The 13,457-nt window shown below is 44.8% G+C and overlaps 1 protein-coding gene across 2 annotated transcripts in view; it reads left to right on the forward strand.

Annotated features, from left to right (window-relative positions):
• The first annotated feature begins 7,878 nt into the window (after window positions 1–7,878).
• Window positions 7,879–13,457, forward strand: part of LOC119177424 (beta-1,4-glucuronyltransferase 1) — a 33,150-nt gene continuing 27,571 nt past the window's right edge. For both annotated transcript variants that reach the window (XM_037428890.2, XM_075882196.1), the window contains exon 1: window positions 7,879–8,350. The gene's annotated coding sequence lies outside the window, so the exon portion shown is untranslated. The remainder of the gene's footprint in view (window positions 8,351–13,457) is intronic.

Raw genomic sequence — 13,457 nt, forward strand, 5'->3', positions numbered from 1 at the left:
CATGCACACACCTACAGGGAGTTCCAATCACAGTCGTTTGGACAGGCCGGTTGAACGCAAGAAGCGCAGGAGCGCCTTCACAGCCTTCTTCTGCGACATAAAGTCCTGTCGGCCGCGCAGGATTCTGGAGAAGCTCACATTATTCTTTTAGGGGACGCAAAGGCAATGATCGGGGAAACTGGAATCTTGACCCCTATCGGTCATGAACGGGCGTCTGACGTTCGTATATCTAAGTGGGTGAAACGGCAATATTTACTCGGCCAAGAACGCTGGTTTTTTTAGTCAACAGGGTAATATACATACATGGACGCGTCTGTTACCCAGGCAAAGCGCAAGGAACTCTGTAGACGCCAAGGGGAGCGGTGTTACGGTACACGATTTGCAGCGTTATCGTATCAACGATATTAGGCAGCCGAAGCACCGACCACGTATGCAACGCAATTTAGAAAAATGGTCATTGGTTTTACGGGTCATTGGTTTTACGTACAGTTTCCAATTGCACTTTTTCTTCCAAACAGCTGGCGTTGCTAAAGACTGGCAGGTCGCTGGTGTCACTTTCAAGGCGGCTATAGCGGTTGGAGTCCCGCTTTCGCTGATCATATCACTGGCACAAAACTTCTCGGTGATTGCATGTGTGGGAAACAAAATATTTGACGATGCACCGCTGTCTTCGTTTCTCCCTCCTCAATGACAGATCACCTAATGAAACAAAATATTTCACGACACACCGCTGTATTCGTTTCTCCATGCTCAATAACAGATCACCTAATGAACACGCACTGATGCTCGCTCACAAGCTTCGATGTGAACTTGCTACAACGGAGCGACGCCGTCTTTGTTGACCGGGGCAGGGAAAAGGTGAAATGGCACCAAAAAATAGAAACATAAAAAACATGCACGGGTGATGATTTCTAATATTAACTTGAACAATCTTGAACAAAATATTTACCTTTTGTCTTTTTTTATATTTCCCATTATGCTACGAAGTTTACAAAAGTTAGCGTTCAGGGACTACATGCAGAAGCGTAGTAAAAAAGGGCGTGCTTGGGCTTCGTAGCCTTGGCTGTGCTGCCACAGAAAGTTATCGCCGAGTATAGCAAAGGTTTTCTGATTGATATGTGGAGTTTAGCGTCTTGAAATTACTAATTTAATTTTGAGAGGCGCCGTAGTGGAAGGCTCCAGAAATTACGATCACCTGGGGTTCTTAGACGTGCAGCCAAATATGAACACATAGGCGTACAGCGTTTTCACCTTCATCGAAAATGCAGCCGCCACAGCCGGGATTCGATCCTGTGACCTGCGGGTCAGCAGCCGAGTACTTTTGCCACTAGACAACCGCGGCGGGGCAGCAGTGGTTTTTTATGTACTTGACAGTGGAGAGTGAGAGTCGACGACAAAAATATGGTATACATCTTAAGGCCTATTATGTGTACGTTGAAGTCTTCGAATACTATTAAAGGGTTTGCACTTGTAGTTTTATTTATTTATTTTCAAATACTGCAGCCCAATGCAGGGCTATTGCAGGAGTGGGGTACATACAGTAGGAAAGAATATGAGTAACATCAAAACAAGTTCTTCATCAGAAAAAAAAAATCACGACAATTATCGCCACATTCTAAGCACAACCAGGTACACATAAAAAAGGACAACAATGTAATTCCAGTGCCTCCAAAAAATCTGACATATTCATTTCACGAACCGAACCTGGTAGTTCGTTCCAGTAGACAATAATTTTCGGAAAGAAACTGTATTTGAACGTATTAGTACGCGCGAAGAATGGCCTTATGTTGAGTTGTTTCGTTTTGTTGTGTCACAATTATGGTCTATTGTTAAACCTTTTTGTGTGTGTGTATGCGATGTGCTTTAATTGATGGGTGCTTAAACGTTGTTGCTTTCACGGTGTTCTTTAATTTTGTTCTGGTTAACAACATTTTATTTTGTCCTTTTAACCTTCTGTTCTGACGATATTTGTACGGAGTTGTGGTCTTATATTTTGTTCGTGTTAACCTTTTACATGGTGCTGTGCATTCACAACGGGCGTCATGGACGGACAAGCCTCTCCCCTAAAAGAGTGTCGTAGTGCTTTGGAATGTACTCACTACATTTTTAGTACCACTGTCCTAATAACGCGGTAATTTTCGTTTCTGTATCGAGGGGGTGGCTTCGCAATGACGTTTCAACACAAGTCTGACGTCACGGGAGGACTGCGACTCACGACATACCAGCAAGAGGTCGCAGTTCGCCTTCAGTCGCTCGTCGTTCACGCAAACAGCAACGAGGAAACTGTCGTCCAGAGTCTCTGACAGATATTTCGCCAACCCAGTGAAGTGCGCTGATTTGTAGTGATAAGGTTGATTGCGGTGGTTTTGGCTCGCAGATGCTTGGCGACAAAAAAATTATATTAAAAGGAAAATATTCTACACGTGTTCTCTGGCTCAGGTGTATAGAGACCGTTGATAGTACACGCCATGGAAACCAGAAATGACACTTCTGGGTGTTTCAAAATGGGGTCAGTACTCTCTTAAGATGTAGCTATAGGGCACGCTACCCTGGCAAGAAGTGAGCTTCTAAAATGTCTGACTGCAAGTGTGAGTTTAGGAGAAGGTTTGTCTCATTTAAAGTGAAGTTTAGAGTATCAAAGCTGCATCTTAACCACATTGATCTGTATTTTCGAGTATCTCGCGCGTCATAGCGGGCTAGTTGGTTTATCATGCTAAGTTTGAACAGCGCGACTTAACGTGGACAGAGAAGAACACGCCCACACACGCGCAACGCTGTGTATCTGTGCGCGCGCGCGTCGTCTCGGTGTTCAAAATTAGCGTCACATTCGGCCTGGCTTGAGTCAATAAAACTCCTTGCAGGGCCCGAGATTTAGTCTTCTCTATCACTTTAGCCTTCAGATTTCCTGCATCAGATTTTGAGCATAGATCTTATCGGATATTTTTCCTTTTAACAAAGAAATTATTTTTCTGGCATCGCCGTATTGTAACATTTTCGCTCATGCGGCTTTCGCTTGGGATTCAACGGCACCTCGCGCACATCTGATATTTTAATCATATACACATAAGGTAAGTATGCGCGTTATTTGTGCTGAGGAATATGGTCTTCCGCAAGCTTAACCTAACCGTGACCGCACAGCGACAAAGACGAAGACTGTGGAAGCGGACGATAAGAAGAGAAGATAACGATCATGTAGCATCAATAAAAAGGTGGTTTGAACGCTTGCTCAGTAATCTCATTTTTATTTATTCTCGGTTTTATCTCTAAGCTTTTTCTTATGATTGGGTTTAATTTCATTACTTTAAGCATCCTGCCGCCTGGTTCTTGGCCCGTCCCCCTTTGTGGGTGAGGGCTATTCATATGAGGTCATCATCAACATCAAATTATTCAAGGCGCACTACTTCTTTAGGAGTATATGTAAACGCAGGATAATTATGCAAGACCTCGACGGGCATGGCCCCGAGTAAACGTTCTTGCTTCTTGCCAATGTTCTAAACAGCCTTTTGATAGTTACTCTGGATAGTTTTCTTAAAATACTTGACACTCAAGACAACTTCTAGCTGATCCTCTAACCACACATCTATGTTGGCTCTGGCAAGGATCTCAGTAACCGACTCAGGCAGTCACGAAAGGAGAACCATAAACGAACTCCAGTAATTTACAAGCGGCGTTATACATTCGCTCGCGAACCACTCCACAGTTATATATGCACGTAGTTGCACCTTGTTTGACGCGCTTGTGCGAAAGAAAAAAAAGCTTGTTTACTGACTTGGTGAGACTCTAAAACAAGGTACACTTTTTTTCGCATAGCATTAAAGAAACAGACTAGCACAAGTTTTAATTTTAAGTGCATAAAAACGATTAATTATCCTCCACTGACGTCTGCAATAGAAAATTTTAGAAGGAAGTTTCTCGCTAGGATAGTTTATGACTTACCTTAGCTCCGGCCTAAGTAGCGTATAGCCTCTTAGCTCCGTCTTAAGTAGCGTACACACGGATACAGACCTATTCTGTGTTTGTTAACAGCAGCTGCTATAGCGCACTAAATTTTTTTCTACTACATTATACAGGTAGCTTTGCAGCTGCTGTGGTAGTGGTCACGTGATGATGAAAGGCAGTGTGGAACATTAGGCTCGGTGGAGCTTGTTTGCCGGGACGTCGCTACAAGCACGTCAGAGTGTCGATGGCGCCTATACCACTGTTCAGAAACATGGAATAGGTTTGTAGCATAAACGGTAACTGTGCATGAGCAGAAGCCGAGCACATCTGCTTACGTTAGACCAACAGCTTACTTTGACTTTGGTATCCCTATACACCCCAATATTTAAGCGATAATTCTAGCCTGCACGTGTTCGTGCGAACCTGTGTGTACGCCAGATGGCAAGCGCACGAATGGGTATACCGGGAGAAAAATTGTTGTCAAAGATCGAAAGAAACGCTTACGTTGCCATTTATTCTGCATGAAACAGCCGCATGTGTCTACGACGGCCGACGAAATGTACAACTAATGGTCCAAGACATATGAACGGTCATGCGAGATTTCCTATCGAAACTCATACGTGAAATTTACGCCCCACCCATCACCGATAGTCGGCGCCTATCGGGAAGGGGGGAGGGACACGCCTTCACCTATTCATTTAAGTGATGCGAAAAGTCTGCCCCATGTGGTTGCTCAGCCGGTCCTCTCCCGTCATTGTTTAGCGAGCAGGGCTTGCATTGCTTCAAGCGTTGTTTTAAGAACAAATTTTTCACCATAGTGGCGGCCCATCGAAGGCAACTGATGTCGCATTCCATGAAAGAACCATTCACTTCCCTGCGCGTAGCATAGCATACGGCTACAAGCGGTGTGGTGCAAATTAAATTCGTTTTTCATCCGCGATGGCAAACGTTGCGGAGCGGTCTGATAATTTTATTCTGTATTCAAATGTTTTCCACCACAACACACAACGTTTTCGAACTTATAAGAACGTGCCACAGAGCTAACGTACACGATGAAAGACAGGCAGCGAACTTCGGCATTGAACGCGTTCCGACTTCACCGTAACAGTCAACCCTTTTTCTCTTTTACGCTGCTTGAAACATCTGGTGGTGTTTTTCAACTTATGTCGCGACGACGATAGCGACGACAGCCGAAAGGTTGCGTATTTCACTTCTGCGTGTTTTACGTGAGCTGTGGCTTGCACAGATGCTTGCCTGATTCCGTGTTGTGCAATGTCGCACACGCGACGACTATCTTAAGGAATAGCTATGAAAAATTAAGGCGGGTTGGCACAACGTTTCTGGAAGTTTCTAGAACAAGGTTCTAGAAACTCATAGTGAGACTCTAAAACTACGTTCTACGTAGTTCTACGTTCTACGTAGTTCTACGTTCAAGAACTAGATTCTAGAAACGTTGGGTTGGCACGAGTGCAGTGCCAAGCCTGCGTGAAGTGCGCAGCTTGGCTGCCTTTTTCTTCGGTTTTCTCTTTCTTTCCTCCTATTTTCTTTTTTATTTTCTTTGTTCTTTCTTTTTTTAATCATATTTATTTATTTTTATTTCTTCCTCTCTCTTTATATATCTGCTTCTCTTTCTTGCTCTTTCTATTTTTTTCCTTTCTCTCTCTTTTTTTTCAATTTTGCGCTTGTTTCCTCGTCATTTTTAGACGTGGTTTTGTCTGCGATACGTCAAGCATGCTAGATGTCTTTTCGATGATGGTGATATAGGCGATCATCATCGACGCGCTCGAAGAACAAGAGGAAGACATCTCCTTGGCTTGAGCGCGTGCTCAATATGCTACGCATGAAGTGTTACACTCCAAGCGACGATGACTGCTACGATAGCATCGACAGCCCGGCCCCATTAAGTGGTCCGAACTTTATACGTTCAAGATAAAATAGTACACTCGTGAGTAAAAGTACATGGACCACGGAAAGCGTGTACCGAAACTGCTGTCTGCGCTGTCTATAGTGGCCAGCTGTCAGTCTTCGAGAGCATTGTTCTGACAAAGCTTATCTGAAAAGTTTTCTCGGCAGCACATGGCTCGCCACTAGGTGGCTCAGCCAGCAAAACTGTACGAGCTGCAGTGGTTCCTATACTTTTGCTCACGGATGTACGTTCGGTCGTGGTAAGTGGTTAGAGCATTGGGATACAAAGCTGGTAGACCAAGGATAGAAAAAGACTTCATCCTTCCACCAGGCAGGAAATAGGACGCTTTAAATGGGAATTGTTAAGTCAACGAGACAACGACACCCACAGAAGCAAGGCCAAGTAAGTCCAGGAATATTTGCGAAGACTAGAGTGCCTCGATGCGCGCGGAGCGCGCGGGCATCAAGGCACCTTAGCGAAGACAGACTCGCCCGGGTACACCCGAACATTTCTCGAATGCGCAGCGGTTGGTATCTTTTTTTTCCCTGTCGTTTACAGAACAAATTGACGGTCGGTTCATCATCTTCATCAGCTTGACCACACTCGCTTCAGGGCAAAAGCCCTGAAGGTCATTTATCGACGAGTAATGTCGATCTAGATGATAGTCGGCGCTTGCATATGCAGCTTTCGGAAAGTGTGCAGTAGAGTTCCTGCACATTTATTTATTTATTTATTTATTTATTTATTTATTTATTTATTTATTTATTACAGTGTGCCGAGTAAATTAACGTTGGCTTCAGGGTCGGCTTCAGAACACTTTATTTAATGAAGTGCCTGATTAAGCATGACATGACAGGGACGTAGAAAGAAAACATGCAGACAAGGACAGAGTACTATTTTCAACTGAGATTTCATTTTCGCACGGACCGAACAACACATAACGAGTGAGCGGAAATGACAAAAACAAACAAAAATGAACACTGACCCGTTATTTACTAATTCATTCAGCCGCCTCACAAATCTGCCGCGGTAGCTTGGTGGCTGAAGTCCCGGGTTTGACCCTCGCTTCTATACGGTGGCATATCGATACGGGTGAAATGCAAGAACGCGCGTACTATTGCTTGTATCTTTACTTATAACAAAGAACCCAGCAAGTGGTCAAAAGTAATTTGGCGCGTACCATTTTTTCATCGTTTCAACGGGAATTTCATTAAAATTTATACGTTTCGCACATACAGATGTTCACGTGCTCTTTTTCTCATTTTTATTTTTTGAAATTTGGTATCTTCGAAAGCGCTGGACCTACCTGTAAGCAGGAGTTGGGCCTTGCTCTTCGACGCAAATTAAGAGGTGCGAGCCTGTCTCCAGGCTTTGAATTCGTTTATCTCCCGTCGCTGAGCTTAGTTTTCGACCGCCTACGTAACGTGCAGATGCACATTCGGCTGCCGTTGTGCTATCTCATTTTCTATTAACATATTCATTCTTTTTTTTTCCTTCGGAGAACACTACGGGCATGCCGTAATGCAGAGTTTGCACAGCTGCTTTTGTAATAACGTAACCGGGTGTGTTTATGCATGTGATCACCTAAATTACACGCATAAACGATGCAGTCCTCTCGATTACAAGCAGAAACCCCAGGTTCTCTTTATAAGGTGGTCCCACGTAGTGTGCTGGCGAATCCCAGAATGAAACGGAATCAATACTACCTCACATTACACTCCATACATTAACCAGTTATCGTCCTCACAGTTGCACATTTTATCGGTTGTCTTAACCTTTTTTTCATCGTTATTTCTTCGCACGATCGATCAATTTTTGCTTTTTTAATAATGCGTGCTTTGCTGTTCACGGCCTCTCGCCTTGTTGTGCACTGACTCGTGCTTTTTCTACGCATGCGTGCCATTGTTGCGACGTGAGGGATCTTGCAGCGAGGTCAAACGAGTCAAACGCATACATATCACACATTTTCCCGCGAAGCGCATGTGACGCTTTGTACCGATACCCACCCACATCCGAAAACATCAGCGTGGTGCGGCTGCGCGCATATGATTTAATCGCTGTCGACCTTTAGCTGGATGCACGCGTTCGGCGCAACTGGAGCTTGCGAAGCCGTGTCGCTGCAGCTCGATCGCCGTCCTCATTGGCGCTTCCGTTTCTGCGGCGCGTCGGCGATTGCGTCACCTGTGTGCTGCTCTGCCCTCTCCCGGACGCCGGGCCCGAACAGCGGAGGGCGTTTTCGGCACAACCGCTCGGGGTTCTTGAGGCTCGCACACCGTCCTGACTAGTGACATGCACGCCGAGGCCCGCGCTATACTCAGTACAAGAACGGGCGGAATCGTGGCACCCCCAGCTAAACTTCGCCGAAGACGACCGCGACTTGGAGAAACAACTGCAACACGTTGGTGACCGTCACTGCGATATCATCTGTCATGAACAATTCGTCCGTGAACCCGTCACCACTGTGTGCTCTGAACTCTCTGGGTAATTCATCACCCTTGCAGTAAGGTGCGTAAATCACTTTGTTTTCGCACTTATACGTATAACAGACAATGAAACAGTGCCGCTAAACTTTTCCGACGAGGAAGCATCTTTTTATAAATTCTTGTCATTGTTACACGTTCCATTTCAGTGCATAATTATTCAGAGGAATACTGCTTCACCCGAAGGTGAACACAACTTCCTAAATTACAAGTGTGTCTTGAGTGGAATATCGGGCTCCGTCACATGGCAAGTTATCAGGTTGTAGCTGTAAAATGTGACTGTGTCAACAGCGCCTAAAACACGTACACATGTGGCACTTGACTTTGTTTATGTCGTGTCCCGGTATTCAGTCTTCTAGCTGCGCCGAAATAGCCTCTATTTATGCGTGTCGTGACTGGAGAACAGACGGTCACACACATAAAGTGTGAATGTGTGTGGTTCAACTTTTTACCTGACACTTAACTGTAGTACCTTCTGGCATACCGTCGAAACGGATGATTTTATATCGTTTTTATGTCCCATGGGCACAGAAGCGCGCCTAACATGTGCATGGGAATTGAAACTTTCCGATTTTAGCAGTGCACTGGAAGACGAGGATTAAGAAGAGGACACGTGTTGAGCACGTTCTTTTCTTTTTTGTCCTCGTCCCCCTAATGCGCTGCTAAAATCAAGATGCCTAAACTAGGTGGCAATCGGCTGCTTTACCCGAAGGTCTGGGTTCGATCCCTGCCTCGGAGGTGGGATTTTGATGGCGGCAAAGTGTGAGAGGTGCGCATACTGTGCGAGGCCACGCGCTCGCATGTTCCCTTTCATGAAGAACGACAGTGTACATTCTGGTCTTCGCGAAGACTATCTTGAACAGGTATGTGCCACAGAAATTAGTTAAATCCCACTAATCTGCAAAAGACGATGAAAACTATCGTCATCAAACAGATATGTGCCACTGTGCAGTCTGTCACAAAACCATCATAATAAACGAGCATGTCCCACTGTTCCAGTGAAAATGAGTCTTCTTGAACCATCAAGTTAATCGAACGGTGCTCTAGGAAGCCACGCTGTAGTTTACACGATTTTCAAGCTATCCATTACCACCCACTGAATCGCCCCGTTGGCACTGTCATTTTGGTGCTTCGGAAGATCTTACGAGTTCGATTCCCAATCGTGGCTGCAGCATTCGCTCGCACTTCGAGATCGTAGTGAAGAAAAAAAAAAGGTGGGAGGTCAAAAGTAATCCAGGAACCTTCACTATACTACATCCATTGCCACCCGTTAGTTGAGTACATTGAAACGTTACTTTTTTCTAGTGGTTGACAACAAACGTAACACATGCAAAAAAGTTATGAAACCTCGCCTTATCTTTTTAATTCTTATTTTATGAATTACACCGAGAAAGTAAAAAAAAAGTGCGACTGCTATAGACGCTGCGCCACGCAAAGCTGCTTTTTTGTTTGGTCGATTTAGCTAAGGGCACTGGCAACGTGCTATCTAATCATGCTCGCGTTTATCTTTCCTCGACATCCTGTACGAATGGTTATTGCGCTGCATTGCGCGCTTCTAAGACGAATCGGTAGCACTTGTTTGTGGCTGTGCTGCAAGGAGGCCTAATCGCCCTGAACAAACTTTTTTTCGTGGGAGTTTCACTTGAAAGCTATCCACTCCCGGCGTAAATTCAAAAGCAAATCATTCGAAGACTGCTCCAGCCCGTTGTTTCGTTCCCGCGTTTAGCTGCATTTATTACAGGGGCTCTCTATTTCGTACTTCAAGGTAATGCACTCACTGTTATATATCCTCAAGCTTAGAAACTGGCACGGCAATAGCTTGCCACACTTTCATTCGAGGAGGTGCAGCAGGCGGTCTTTAGTCTGATTTTCCGTTCGCGTTTCAACCTATAAGCCGCCGATACGCTTGGTGTGTAGCAGCATCGTAACTAGAAGCGATTGCATTATACATTGTGGCATATCACTAGTTGCTATAAATATACTAGCTATGAAATTATAACGATTCGGCCGTCCCCCATGATGGATTTGTGGTTAATGTGCTCGGCTGCTGACTCGCAGGTCGCGGGGTCGACTCCGGCCGCGGCGGTCGCAATTGGGTGGAGGCAAAGTGGTTGACGCCCGTGTACTGTGCGATTTCAGTGCGCGTCAAAGCACCCCAGATGGCCGAAATTTCCGGAGCCCTCCATTACGGCGTACTTCAGATCGTATAGTTTTGTGGCGTGAAACCCCCACATAGTGTTATTATATAGTGACGCTGGAAAGTCGCTTTCTTTGGACTCACTTCGTTGTCTTCTATTCTTTATTCACAAAACGTTGTGTCGTCGCCTGACAAAGTGACGTTTCGTACCCCAACTCGCAGAATAGTTTATTGCACCATCTGATCCACCACTTGCTTGTCGGCAAAGCTTTTGTCGGCTTCGCTAACGCCCCGTCTTCGTGCGCCGTTTTCTTCCAAACGTCACGCCCGGAATATGAACGGTCGGGCGCTGTTCACTTCAAAGACACCTGAACATTTTTTTCCCCAAATAATACATAGAGCTGTCTTGCGCATCTGATCGGACATTGGTGCCCCACAGAGGTGGCATAAATAAGTGTTGTTAGCGCAGTTGTCGTGCCGTGTACACACACACACACACACACACACACACACACACACACACACACACACACACACATATATATATATATATATATATATATATATATATATATATATATATATATATATATATATATATATATATATATATATATATATATATATATATATATATATATATATATATATATATTGCTAAAATTGGGGCGAAGGCACCCGAGCTCGAACGCCGACTTTAATGTCAAAATGGTTTCCTATGTTCTTCAAGCTATTATGCAAAATTTCGTGTCAGTATAGAGAATGACAGCTACTAGTTTTTTGAAAAACCACCAGGCCTATACGCGGAATGCGCAGCTCAGTCACAGTGAAAGCTTGAAGATAACTCTTGCGGTTACTACAAGCACACGTCCATGGACTACGACAAAAGTCGTAATTTGTGTAGTCGGGAAGCCTCCACAATTAATCGTCATTCTCCGAAAAAGTGTGGTGCACTTGCAAGGCATTATGTGCTCCTTGTTGATGCTGTGGCTGACGATGAATTATGCCTGCGGCTTTTGTGATTTGTTAGAGCATTCAACCACCAACTCGTCACGCCATTCGCATTGTGCTACGTCTGGTTGTTCCTTTACTGCTTTAAAAATATTTGTTGGACATATTAACGAGATTCCTTACCCGACATGAAGCATGGATATGGTTAGTTTGCAACTGAGAATCAACTTTCGGCATATCTCAGGGGTAGAGTACTGGGCGAAGAACTATAGTGGAATAGACCCTTATTGTGATCCTAAAAGCACTTTCGATGTAAAATAGTTCATGCTGAGCTGGAGTTTAAATGCGAGCTTGAGCAACATTTCGCCTTGTGGTCCGAAGGCGAAGTAAAAGGAAGAAGCGATAAGGCTGCCCTTCTGAGAGAAGGATCCCTTCCCAATAGAATAGGAATTTTCGAGAGCATATATGAAACAGCAGAGTGCTACGCTCTTCTTAATAGAATGGGGAACTTCGAAGAAGGGAAAAGGAGAGAGAAGGCGGGGAGGTTAATTAGGCACGCTCCCGGTTGATTACCCTATGATGAGAGAATAGGAAGGGGGAGTATAAATTGAGAGAGAGGGAAGGCAAAAAGAAAAATGTTCAGGAAATGCCCTGACGCATGCGTATACTTGATACACTACAAAACTCAAAGGCCTTCACATGGAACCGTACTCTTGAAAAAGCACAAAAGTGCTTTGACTGACGGTGCTCCAGCAGCGTCTGCTAACCCCTGGGGACTCCAATATTAATCACCTGTGATTCTTTATCCTAAAGCAATAACCCGGGTGTTCTTGTACGACATCTGCGACCATGATTCGAAACTTAGAAGTTTGGTGTATTTACAGCTATGGCAGGTCATGCGTGTATTGCCATGCATGGTGCCGGAGCTAAAGGTGACACCTTATGTGCTAAGCAACCATGGCGGTTAAAAAAGATGCCGCAACAAATAAGCTCTAGTGTTGTTTACCGAGTGTTATATTGTGCACAGGTAGATTGCTCGAAGATGTTTTGCCCATGGAGGATGTTGACAGGTGAAAGGCGAAAGTTCGCTTCGAGGCTCGAACAAAGCTCGCTGTTGCAGCGTAACAGGTGCGCATTTCGTGTGACAGATGCATGAATGAACAGCGGCAATACGGTGGCGACGATTATCTCATTCTGTCGGGAGTGAAATGGTAGCACTCGAAAACGACCTGGCCGAACAAAGAAAGTCGTGCTGAAAACACTAAGGAAAAAAATAACTCGTAAATTGTACGGACGAAAAAGGCAGCACGTGTGGAGCACTTCTTGATATATTTTTTTTCTTGGTGACGCCGTAACTGCATGCTTTTACGAATACGAGTGCAGGCGTCAGCTGAACTGAATCGAGGCCGCGTCAAGAGCGATGTCATACTTTTGCCCCCTTGATTACGCAGCTGCTACTTTCTGCCCAACGCAAGAACCAGCACTGGTGTACGCCTGAATGCTATAAGATGCTGCGTCGTAACCCGTGCGCGTTCATTGACGGGTGAAAACTCGGCACACACGTCATTTAGTCACGTATTAGCTAGTGGAAATATATCGGGCGTGGCCTTCCGGGAAAATGTAACTCAGCTTTGTCCTTGGATGTTAGTTGCCGAAAGTATGCCACGCTTATAACTTTAGTAACATCCTGGTAAGTAAACAATAGTTATAGGTCTGTAAGTCCTCTCCAGGAACGAAGGAAGAAAGTAAGAAGGAATGCAAGAGGGAGAAGGCAAGATGGTGAACCAGACAGCAGACCACTTAGCTACCCTACGCCGGGAAAAGGGAAGTATAAAAATGAGAGAGAGCAATGCGGAAAATGCGTGCAACAGTATATAGACTAATTACGAGGGGGCACCTTACTCATAAAAAGGAAATAAGTGGGCTAGTGCAAGCATGACAGGAATTTTCAAACCACGACCAGCGAGGAATCTAAATAAATAAATAAATAAACAAAAATACTAGGTCAAGCACATACACGGCAAGTTTCCAGATAGCGCAAGGT

This window comes from Rhipicephalus microplus, chromosome 2 (genome assembly GCF_043290135.1).
Source record: "Rhipicephalus microplus isolate Deutch F79 chromosome 2, USDA_Rmic, whole genome shotgun sequence".
Classification (NCBI taxonomy): domain Eukaryota; kingdom Metazoa; phylum Arthropoda; class Arachnida; order Ixodida; family Ixodidae; genus Rhipicephalus; species Rhipicephalus microplus.